This window comes from Equus caballus, chromosome 5 (genome assembly GCF_041296265.1).
Source record: "Equus caballus isolate H_3958 breed thoroughbred chromosome 5, TB-T2T, whole genome shotgun sequence".
Lineage (NCBI taxonomy): Eukaryota > Metazoa > Chordata > Mammalia > Perissodactyla > Equidae > Equus > Equus caballus.
Window position 1 is genome coordinate 28,092,234 of NC_091688.1, and position 12,682 is coordinate 28,104,915.

Consider the following 12,682-nt stretch of genomic DNA (forward strand, 5'->3'; position numbering starts at 1 on the left):
TGTGATCATTTCAAATTCAGTGCCTGCTAAACCTTGCCAGGAATATGTTGGCCTCTGTGGCTCTGTGGAAGTCTCTGTAACCAGGCAAACATGACATTGCTATGGCATTGTCTCTTGGAACAAAATAAGGCCCTAAGGTCTTTGGGGAGCTGAGGCCACTTTGGACTTCAGATCAAATTGGAGTCTAAAGAAGTCAGCCATAAAGTACATCAGAGGCATAGCATATGTTCATATTTACACTGACACCTGCAAATATAAATATTCGGTTTACACTGTTAGTATTATAGATGAGTAATTGGCTCTTCTGCTAGGGTATCTGTTATCTTTGGAGAGAAGAGTAGAACTTCAACTTTAAATATTTATTTTGGAAAGCAAGATTGACTAATTTTAATAGAGCAAACAACTAAAAGAGAAAGGAAGTAAATCAAGAGGTGGAAAGATTTGTTTCTTTTGGCATGGAGGAAAGCTTGAGTGTGGAAGAGTCTGAGAGAGAACTGAGAAAACATCAATAAGTGTGTAGGAACTGGGTGTAATTATAGCAGAGTGAAAGTACTTTGGTGTCTGAAGATGGAAATCATTATTCAAGCATGAGCACACTTCAACACACGTTGCCAGAGCCATTGTATTGAGATTTGAAGCCTCTATGAAAATTATGCCAGTAGAAAAGGAAGAAGGACGTTTCTGCACAGGTGGAATTTTCATTTTCCTTTGAAGCGAGATTCTCCTGCTTTCCGAGCACTTTTGGCCTAGGCACAAAGTCTTGTGCTGAGCATCAAGAAATGTGAGTTCTAGTATCAAATCACATAGTAACAAGCAGGCTTACTTTAGGAATGTCAAAGAATAATGTAATTACAGCCTTGAAAGAAACTTCAGAGTTTTCTTAATCCATCACTTCATTTTACAGCCACTGAAATGGAGCTGGAAACTGTCTGTGCCTTGGTTTTTCTATTCTGTCAAATATTACTTCTCCTGACTCCGTAATAGAATTGTAGCAAGGGTCAAATAAAATAGATTTGAGAGTGGCTCTCCCCTATGGTTTCTTTCTTCTCTGGATTCCTGTGTATTTACTGTTATCCCTATCATTTTTTTTTTAATTGCTTAGGCTTATTCGTTACACTGCGTTTGTCTATCTTTGCATTACCTTCATTTTGAAGGCAAGGACCTATATGTTAATTATACAGTGTATATTAGGTAAGTAAAGAGCCTGAAACATATTATTTGTTGGGTATATACTAATGGCTGAAATTCACTTTGTGGTTACTATGCACCAGGCACTGGGCTACTGTACACAACAATCCTTAGAAGTGGATAGCAATGATCCTCCTCTTCCATCTAAGGAAACTGAGAACCAGAGAGGTTAAGCAGCTACCCAAAACACAGAATTAAGAAGTAGTGGTGGAAAAACCAGACTCAAATTTCTCTGGCTCAAAAGACCTTATGTTTTCTATTCAAACAGGCTTGATTAAGTTAAAAGTGATTTTGAAATGTTAGACATAATTATGACAACCATTGCATTTCCCCCAGACACCTAGGAGATAAATGCAAGAGAAATCAGGAGGAAGCAAAGGAAGAAAGATCCTTTTGATATTATTGAAACCAACAGTGAGAGAACTGGAAAACTATCATGTGTCTCATACCCCTGAGGATATGGCGCAGGAAATGTCATTTAGCTTTATCTTCTACCCCTTTCCTAAGCTGAGCTACTGTCTATGATATGTTCTCTGGCTCCCCTCTTCATATCCAAAGGAGGCATGAATTCAAAAATATTTAGATCCCTTAAATGTAATCACTGTCCAAATGTCTTCCATGTTATACTCTTCAGATCCTCTTACCTCCTCTCTCTCTTGGGCAGGGCAGTGCAATGGGCTCAGACAGGGGACTGGCTCTCAAGGCTTGATTCCATAATGAGTGGAAAGCTACAAGCCATGCCCTAGGGGAGCACTTGAACCCTGTTCTCTGCAGCTTCTGTGCTTTCACAAGGCACTGGCCACCAAGGATACCTGGCATTAAAAACAGTTTCAGTTTTAGATGGCAATCCTCCAGGAAAAGACTGTGTTTATGCTTTTATGGGGTTTTCCTACAATTTTTAACTCCTTTTTAGCTGCTACTCTTTAAATTACACCTTGTTAGAAAAAGGCAAATTTCTCCTGAAGAAAACTCTAAAGAACAAATAGTCTGAGTAGGTTAAATATGAACACTCTATGCCTTTAAGTCTTTAGATACTTATAGTCTTTTATGTACAAAGCTTTGTGCAGTGAACTTTGAACTGATGGGAAGTCAGATTCCCAAATAGCTTGTCAGAGCTGCACCATCACCTGCACAACTATATCTGGACTTTCCTCGACTTCTCGTTCTCCCACGTGCTATTTTCTTTGTCTTCTGCTCTATGTCCTACACAAACACTGACCAATGGTTTGAATCTGCTGGGAAGAAAGCAATCCAAGTTTTATCATAGGGAAGTATTAAGGTACAAGACTTATGCTGGAACTTAGGGCTTTACATTATGATATAATTATACCCATGGCCTAATCCCGTCGCTTATATTGACTTTAGTTTTCCTAAGAGGGCTAATATTTATTCTTTTACAAAACCAGTTAAAAAAATAAATATATATAAAAATTGAGATACATTTTTGTGTTAATATTTTTGGCATCCTTCAGTTTGAAATTCACTATTGACCAGTCCTCACTTACCCAGCCACAAAAATCTTGAGCATTTGTACCTATTGCTCAAAATCAAGACGCTGGATTGGGACATGGTAAACCACCTACCTCCCACTCTCCACAAAAAGGGAACAAACAAAACATGTAATCTAGGAGTGTTTGGCAGTAGAAATTTAACTGTTGTCCTGAGTTTCTATTAGCCAGAATTACCTCTAAAAAATAGGAAATACTTGTGTCAAATCACATATTACATGCTAAGATAGATTTCATATTACTGACATTGAGTGAAATATAAAGAATTAAGAGAGGAAAAAAATAACTTCTAACTGAACCATCAGAAATGACCATTCAGTATCTTAATGTATTCCCTCCCAATTTTTTTCTCTTGTGTTATTTTTACTTAATATTATATTGTAAATATTCTTATATGAATACAAACTCTTTCAAAATAGTTATACAATAGTTCATTTCTAACTGGTCAGTAAATTATTAATCATTCTCCTATTCTTGAGTGCTTAGGTTGTTTCCAGTTTTTCACTACTATAAAAAGGCAGAGATAAACTCCTTCTATATACATTTTCCCAATATTTAAATTATTTCATTGGTCAACTCTTATACTATACACAAAAATCAACTCAAAATGGATTAAAGACTTAAATGTAAGACCTGAAACTGTAAAGCTCCTAGAAGAAAACATAGGGAAAAGCTTGATGTTGGCCTTGGCAATGGTGTTTTGGATATAACACCAAAAGCAAAGGCAACAAAAGCAAAAATAGACAAGTGAGATTACATCAAGCTAAAAAGCTCTGCATGGCAAAGGAAACAGTCCACAAAATTAAAAGGCAACCAATGAAATGGGAGAAAATATTTGCAGACCATATATCTGATAAAGGGTTAATATCCAAAATATATAAGGAACTCCTATAACTCAGTAGCAAAAAACCAAATAACTCAATTGAAAAATGGGCAGAGTTACTGAATAGAAATTTTTCTAAAGAAGACATACAAATGGCCAACAGGTATATGAAAAGGTGCTCAACATTACTAATCATCAGAGAAATGCAAATCAAAACCACAATGAGATATCACCTCATACCTGTTAGGATGAGTATTATCAACAAAACAAAAGATAACATATTTGGTGAAGATGGTGACAAAGTGAACCCTTGTACGCTGCTGGTGGGAATATAAATTGGTGCAGCCACTATGGGAAACACTATGAAGGTTCCTCAAAAAATTTAAAATAGAGTTACTATATGATCCAGAAATCCTGCTTTTCTGGGTATATATCCAAAGGAAACAAAATGATTATCTTGAAGAGATATCTGCTTTCCATGTTCTCTGCAGCATCCTTCACAATAGCCAAGACATGAAAGCAAACTAAGTGTTCATTGACAGATGAATGGATAAAGAAAACGTGGTATATATAGATGCACTGGAATATTATTCAGACTTAAAAAAGAAGGAAAGTCTACCATTTGCAACAAGGATGAACCTTGAGGACATTGTGCTAAGTAAAATAAGCCAGACACAAAAGGACAAATACTACATGATACCACTTATATGAGGAATCTAAAATAGTCAAACTCGTAGAAGCAGAGAGTAGAATGGTGGTTGCCAAGGGCTGGGAGGAGGGTATCAGTACCGGGGAACAAAGTTTTGGTTATACAAGATGAGTAAGTCCTAGAGATCTGCTGTACAGTAGTGCCTATAGTAAGCAATACTGTGCTGCATACTTAGAAATTTGCTAAGTAGATAGATCTTACTGTAAGTGATCTTATCACACACACACACACAGACAAAATAATAGATAAAAAGGATGAGTGGAAACTTTTGGAGATAATGAATGTATTCATGGCATGGGTTGTGGTGATGATTTCATGGGTGTCAACTATCTCCAAACTCATCAAGTTGTATATGTTAAATATGTACAGCTTTTGTATGTCAATTGTACCTCAATAAAGTGGTTTAAAAAATTTATTTCATTGGGAATGAGTCTCAAATACAAATTTATTACATCAGAGGCTTTTGATAGAAATTTCCATATTTCTTTCCAAAAGAATTGTACCAGCTTGCAATCCTATGAGGAAAAAATCAGTTAATCATACTCTCAAATTTATATTCAATTATGATATCTGCATTACTGATCTATGAGGCACTGTAACTGGGAGGCACTCCTGAGTTCCCTGACTCTCTGACAATAGGTTTGTTGTCAAAGTTAAGAATTTACCTTATCCCATTTCATGTTCTTTAAATTTAATTTTTACAGAATGAGAGTTATCTACACAGAACACCTCTAAATGAACTAACAGACATTCCCTGAGACCCTACTACGTATGAAGAACTGTGCCTGGTGCTATGGAAAATACAGTCCTTGCCCTCAAAGTGCTTACTCTTCAGTGGGAGTGGTGGATTATTATACTTGTCTTCCATGGCTTCTTGCTATTTTGTATTTGTTACGTTACACAGCTAATTCAAGACAGAACGTAATAAAAGCCATAGAAGAGATGCAAAGTTTAATGAGAGGACAAAACAGAGGGACACATTTGATGAGATGGGGAGACCCAATGTCAATTGCTTTGGGCTTAGTCCTTTTTCTAAAGATGAATAAAATGCTAGAGATAGAGCTTTAGGGCCTTAAGCTCCTGTTATAAAAGGCTCTGGCAGAAATAAGACTTTCTGTAGAAATTTTGGATTCTTTAAGGCATTGTGTGTGATAGAATGGTGAAGTCCTATGATTATGTTCATCATCATTTCCACTAGTATAAATACTTCCCATAGTGTTTCAAGTAGAATGGATATGCAAATCAGTGCTCTGTTTTGCAAATACTCTTGATCGCTCTGTATTTTAAGGTCTTTCCTTTCCCTATATTTAATAGAGATGAATCTGATTCTTGTGGTAGAGTCAAACAAAAGGAAAGCTGAGACCTTGGCCTACTAGGATCCTGGCTGTGTGTATGTACACTGGATAAAAAAATGAAAGATGTTCTGGTTTTATCTTAATACCATTGTCATCCTTTTTACTCCAAGTAATCTAGATATGCGTTATGCAGTATGGTCACTAGCCACTTGTAGCTAGCTATTTAAATTTACTTTTAAATAAATTATAATTAAATAAAACTTAAAACTTAGTTCCTCCATCATGCTAGCTATATGTCAACTCTTCAGTGGTTAATGTGGCCAGCAGTTACTATACTGAGTAGTGCACATGTAGAACATTCCATCATTGCAGAAAGTTCTATTGAACAATGTTGATCTAGAGTATTAGGTAGTTCTGTAGACTCACTGTCTGGGAGAAACTCACTGCTTTCCTCTACTCATACTCACAACACTACTGACACCAGATTTGGGGGTTTTCCACACCAACCAATTCTGACACTACCTGCCTGGAGTTAGCACAGACTTCAAGGTTAAGGGCTCAATCACACAAGACTGCACCCCCTGCGGATGTCAACTACAAATAGTGGTCCTCTGGGTTACCCACAACTTCTATCTGACTTGGGTACACATCTGAGATTCCCATAACCCTCTTCTTGGGTTCGATGATTTGCCAGAATGGCTCACAGAACCCAGGAAAATGGTTTACTTCCTACTGCTGATTTATTACAAAAGATATTTTAAAGGCTACAAATGAACAGCCAGATGAAGAGATACATAAGGGAAGTTCTGTAAGGGTCCTAAGCACAGGAGCTTCTGTTCCTGTGGAGTTGGGATGCAACATCTTCCTCGCACGAAGATGTGTTGACCAACCTGGAAGCTCCCTGAACCGCATACTTTAGGAATTTTTATGGAGGCTTCATCACGTAGGCATGATTGATTATTAACTCAATTTTCGGTCCCCTCCTTTGGAGAATGGGGGATGGGGCTAAAAGTCCCAAGCTTCTAATCATCGCTTGGTCTTTCTGGTGACCAGCCCCCATTTGGGAGCCTACCAAGAGTTGCCTCATTAGAACAAAAGATGCTCCCATCACCCAGGAAATCCAAGGGATTTAGGAGTTATATGTCAGATGCTCCCATCACTCAGGAAATTACAAGAGTTTAAGGAGCTCTGTGTCAGGAATGGGAGTCAAAGACTACATATTAGCAGGAAGCAGGGGCAGAAACCAAAATATATACTGCTTATTATTTCGCTCATGAAATCCAGCTGTACAGTTGGCCAATATTTGCAGATTTTGAAATTAGAGATGAAAGACCCAACTTGCTGGATATGAGGGAAGGGTACATGGTTCTGTTTTCTAGGATGTAGTTTTCTTTGAACATCAACTATTTTCAGAGCATCTTCTCTAAAATGTGATCTTGAATAAAGACAAAGAAAAGAGAAACCCTGAACATTAAGAGTTCTAAGTCTGTGAAATTTTTTGGTTATAGATAGAATGATTGTATGTCCCAATTTATCTGGGCAGTTACAGTTTGCACCTATTTTCTCAGTGCATAGTTATTATGAGTTTTCCATTTCACTCTCAAAGTGTCCCAGTTGGGATGATAAATTATTGATCACCCTGGGCCGGCCTGGTGGCCCAGTGGTTAAGTTCGTGCACTTTGCTTTGGCAGCCCGGGGTTCGCAGGTTTGGATCCTGGACACATACCAATACATCACTCATCAAGCCACGCTGTGGCGGCATTCTACATAAAATAGAGGAAGACTGGCACAGATGTTAGCTCAGGGACAATCTTCCTCATCAAAAAAAAAATTATATGGTTACCCTATTGATAGTTTCATTTCCTTCTTCCTCATTGACACTTTGTAGATGGGAAAAACAAAGCCCTCTAAATGATAGTTTCCCGAAACCAGCGTTGCCCAGGTCACATTCAGATCTATGTGCTCACAGACTGTAAAGTTGCTTCCCATGTATTTACTCACTTACTTGTAAGTACTTACTTGTCAAAATACTTGTGGCAAAGTTTCACAGGTGACCCTTGGACTTAAGTTATTCTCTTATGAATGACCAATCAGAACACGGTTTAACTGGAATGTAGGAAATATGAGAATGACTTAAGGAGATGTAAACTGCATTAAATATTTGCATTTATTTGTTTCTGCATCAACAGGTTTCCATAAGTAGGATGAGGAAAAAGAGGCTTGATGTTGAAAGAAACGCAGAAATAGAACAAAATATTTAGTGGAAAGAGAACTGATCTGGGAGGCAGAATATGTGAGTTCCTTGCTAGTTTAGCCATGCATATGAACTTGGGTTTCCCCTTTTTTTGTCTGGTCCCCGTAGATTTCAGTTTTCTAGACAGAAAGTATGATGTAAATTTAAAGCATTCTTCATCTGAGCCAGTCTGGACTTCTGAACTTCCTTCAGCTCCTGAAATATACCCGTCTCTCATTTCCTGGACTTTGCACATTTCCTTCATTCTTTCTCAGCATATCACTTCCTCATGGTTGTCTTCTCTGATCCCCTGAATCAGGGCAAGTGATCTCTTGGTCTCTATACCTCATCAAAGCTCTGAGGTTTGGGGCTGGCTCCGTGGCCGAGTGGTTAAGTTCATGCACTTTGCTTCAGTGGCCCGGGATTCCCCAGTTTGGATTCTGAGTGCAGACCTACACACCACTCATCAAGCCATACTGTGGCAGCATCCCACATAGAAGAACTAAAATGACTTACAACTAGGACATACAACTATGTACTGGGGCTTTGGGGAGATTAAAAAAAAAAGAGGAAGATTGGCAACAGATATCAGCTCAGGGCCAATCTTCCTCACCAGAAAAACGTTGCTTTAAAAAAAAAAAAGCACTGAGCTTTAATTTTCTATTAACTTGTCAAAATTCCCCTTGAAACTTTCAGCTCTATGAGAATAAAAGCTATATCTGCCTTATTCATTTTATACCCCCAGTACTAGAACAGAATCCATATAGTTGATGTTCACTTATATTTGTGGAATGAATAAATAAATGAATAAGCGAGGCTGTGTGCAAGTCTTTCCATCTAAGGATGTAGAACCAAGGAAGACATGATTCTCATCCCAAAAGAACACATAGTTAAAACCAAACTAGAATGACTGTAATAAAGGCAAAATAAGTTTCACAGAATTCAGAAGGAAATGACAACACATCAGAGATTTAAAAAAAAAAAAAGGCTTCTTAAAATAGGAATCATTTGAGATAGGCCTCAAAGAAAGGCTAGAACTTCAACAGGAAGAGATAATAAATATGCAGTTAACATATTGTAAACCTATTAGGCATAGGAAGGTATTATTTTAGGCACTCAGTAGGAAGACGAATAAGACATGGGTCCTGCCTTAAAGGGGCCAGTGATCTAACTGAGAAACATATAGACATACTAAAAGCTATGGTACAAGCCAAATGTATTCCATGCTAAAATTAACAGTGTAGATAGGGTGCCTTGGGAGCTCAGAGGGAGGGGTTCAGGGAGAGCAGAGAGACAGAGGAGGGATCAGTTCTTACTGGATATGTCTCTTTCACTAGGGTGGAGAACAGTAGAGCAAAGCCCTGCCGCTGTGGGTTTTAATGAACTTCTTGGAACTTATCTTTGTTTCTCTGGTTGCTTAGCAACTCTCATTCTGGCTCATGAGATGGTCACCACTGGGAACAATTTTTTTTAAGGCTAAACTTTAAATCGCCCATTTACGCATAGACCACACTTGTAAAACTTCCCTCCAGATAATTACCTATTTGTGCAATGACCTTGGTCGTGTTGAGAGCATTTCACCCAAATTTTACCTTTCCTTTATGTTTGCCACACCCTCATGGGGTAATCACCGGACTCTTAACTTCAGCAACTCCCAGGGACATTTTGAGCTGGTTCCTTCCAAAGAGATCTGTGACTGGTTAGAATGTACCTCAGGTGAGATCTATTTATTTCCCCTTTCCCTCTTCGACTCTCACTTTGGGAATTCTAGGCCGTGCTGCTCTGCAGAGTCCCTGTGGTGTATGTGCCAAATGGCCACCTCAGCCCTTGGGATGCTCCAAGCTGGCTCAGCAGCAGCCTGAGGGAGAGAAGCAGTTTTTTGTCTTCAGTTATCTGGAAACTGATACGTGAATTCTAACTGCCATGGATGCAAACACACCATGTCTGTGTGACTGCCTGGGGGATGGCAGTGTCAACGTCAAGTGCAACTGCTGACATCACAAATTTGAGGATCCCCTGAGTCAGCAGCATGGCATTTAGTTAATGATCTCTACTGCAGACCACTGAAAGATATAATGCCAGTATTAACTAACAGCTTCCATAACATCTTTGGATACATTAAGGCCTATAAACTGTTCTGCAGTTTATAGAATTCCGCGCTCCCCCCCCCAAACACACATATTCCTGGAAAAATGGGAAAGTTGTCAGGGAACTTATTTTTTCTTGGCAGGGAGTGTCTTCAAGGGAGAAGAAACATTGCTAAATTACCAATGGATCTAGAACTACAGAATGGTATAATGTGATGATAAGATCATCTCTAAATATCTCTAAATGTCCTAATCCATTTACTCCTCATAAAGGAGAGTAATGCAATTTACATAAACACCAGGTGATGGCCATTTATCCATGCTCTCAGCGCCAAATGACTTTGGAACCTCTCCCTGTTCCACAACAAATTATCTTTGCAGATGAATTTTGTTGTAAAATCTAGAAGTGTTTAGAGCAGGAGGGAAACTATAGATGCTAAAGACACAAAAACATTCACTTTCTTGCTAATTTAAGCAAAGCTGATGCAGAGTCAAAATATAAAATATTTCAGAGCAGAAATAGCATCCTCTCTCTGTCTCTGGGATGCCCGCATGTGACCAGCCCACCCAAAGATAACTATGCTGAGCAAGTCCTTTGTCGTTTGTAAACCAGATGAAAATCTGTGGGGAAAACATCTTTCCCATCGAAAAAAATGTTGTGACTTTTATGGCTAATTCATGGGGAGGGTTTGATTTTTATTTATAGTTCTTTAAAACAGATGCGCCAATATCCAAAAGAGGATGAGTAAGCAGAAATAAATACCTCGTAGGAGGGAACTAAAAGGAAAAAAACCCCATATGTGTTTGTATAAATGCTTTATGAAGCTATATTTTGCAGTCAGCAGTCTTCTGCCAGAAAGAGAAAGCTGAGAATCTGGTCACTATTGACTCTGAGACACAAGGAAACAACTGACCAAATGCCACATCCTTCCTTTTCACTGATTCAGTTACCATTTTCTCTCAAATGGAAATATCTTACTGTGCATCTGAGAAATCCCTTATCACAATATTTAAAGTGCAAAGCTCTGGAGAGGGCAGATTCTGACTAGAAACAGTCACGCTCCTCTAAACAAACTCTCACAGTGGCTCAGTTGATGCTAAACCTCGTGAGTTCTGGGCACCCGTATGCCTCTGGGGCCTGCCAATAATTTTACAGGAAAGAAATATGAGTTACTGGTGAAGGTGAGGAGGGACGCACATGAGCTCCCTGTTGCTTCAGGGAAAGTGCTTACAAAGTGTGCTATGCTGGATGCACATCACACCCATCTGAATAACTCACACCTCTAAGTGGTTTCTTTGTTAGAACTGAGAAAAGATAAAAGAGGAAGATAAAAGACATGTACAGATAAGAACCAAGATACCACTGAGACCACCGCCTGCAATCATTGTTCTGGGAGTAAGAGAGAATTCACAGGTATTCTCTATTGGACAGGTCATCATTCTGTTTTTTCAAATTCCTTTCGTGCTTTACACCCTTAGAATTCCCCTTCCCTGTGTCCACCACATTTTGAAATCGCGTATGGTTGAAATATTCCTTTCCTGTATATTTCTTTTTAACATCTGAAGAGCAGGCCTTTTGGCAGGCTTGTTCCTGCCACAGCTTCACATGGGGACAGGCTCTTGTGAAGAATGAAGAGAAACGTCTGATCTTAATTCCCAACTCTGGACGAAGACACTGCTGGGTGTCTTAAGATGCCTTTGGCTGAGCTCCAGGTGTAACCAGATGAAGAGGAGATGGAAAAGCTGTTTATCATTATGTTTCTAGTGTCACAAAGACAAGTTTTTGCTTTCTTCTGAATTCCCCTCAGAAGAAAAAACTGTTTTTCACCTGAGTTTTAAGCATCAACAGAACTCAGTAAATGTGAGATAATCGTGTCAATTACAGTAATCCCCTTCCACCAATCCTGCTGACCTGCGGGAGGACCATGTCCCTTCTGTTCCATCCTTTGCTGGGCTAATATGGATCTTGAAAAATTACAATATTCCAAATTCTTGGGCATGCTCAATGGAAAGAGGCAATTAGTAAGTGTAAAGTTCATGGCCAAAATCCCTCCTCCTCCACAAAGCCTTCCAGCTAATATAGCCTCTCTTGGCCCGGAATTCCCATACATGGCACAGACCTTTAACCAAAACAGCTCTGACTGTCCACTTAGTTATTCTCACTGAGTCTTGTCTCCCGATGTGGATTTTGGATTGTTAGAGGGTGGAGGCCTTGTTTTAGCTTTCCTTTTATTTCCTAGTAACATCTGCTTTAATAAGCCTATGTAAGCACTCATCACATACTTGCTTAATTAATGAATGATTCTTCCTTCCTTCTTCTCTTCCATCAGTCCCATCAGATTAAATTGATTCCCACAACATTTTACACTCTAGAGTCTGTGGGGACTGGAATTGGCCACCCCAAGATATGTCTCTTTGTCATGAGGATTATTTGAGGCTGATTGCTTTTGATAAACTGGGACAGGGAAGGAGGCTCTGAGGAGTGGAACTTGCTTGCCCTTTGTTAGGAGACATTTACATTTGTAAGGTAAATCTCTATCTGTAAAAGGTGCCTCCCTCTCTGTAGCAGGAAGAAGAAAGGAGATGACCTTCTCTCTAGAAACTCTTAATCAATGCCAAAGGCAAGGACTTAAATTTGCATTTTATTGTGCTTGTCGGGTAACCTCCTATAACTGACTTCCCTCCCTCTCCCAACATTGGCATTTCTTTAAGGATTAAGCCTCTTTCCTTAGGCTAGGAACTGATTGCTGCGCTCACCTGTGACCACCCAGCTCAAGACAATAGACTTGCCTCCTGCTAAGCCAGCCGAGATAGCAGACCACTATCTGCTGTGTCCATC

The 12,682-nt window shown here is 39.1% G+C and overlaps 2 long non-coding RNA genes across 2 annotated transcripts in view; one reads left to right on the plus strand and one right to left on the minus strand.

Moving 5' to 3' along the window:
- LOC102149775 (uncharacterized) overlaps nt 1–12,682 on the plus strand; it is a 68,898-nt gene that overhangs the window by 21,810 nt on the left and 34,406 nt on the right. The window lies entirely within an intron of this gene.
- On the minus strand, nt 4,623–9,160 carry LOC106783162 (uncharacterized). The gene is made up of 3 exons (XR_001380738.3): nt 9,073–9,160; nt 7,543–7,629; nt 4,623–4,743 (listed from the first exon to the last, which is right to left on the minus strand). It is a non-coding gene; the product is annotated as an uncharacterized lncRNA (long non-coding RNA).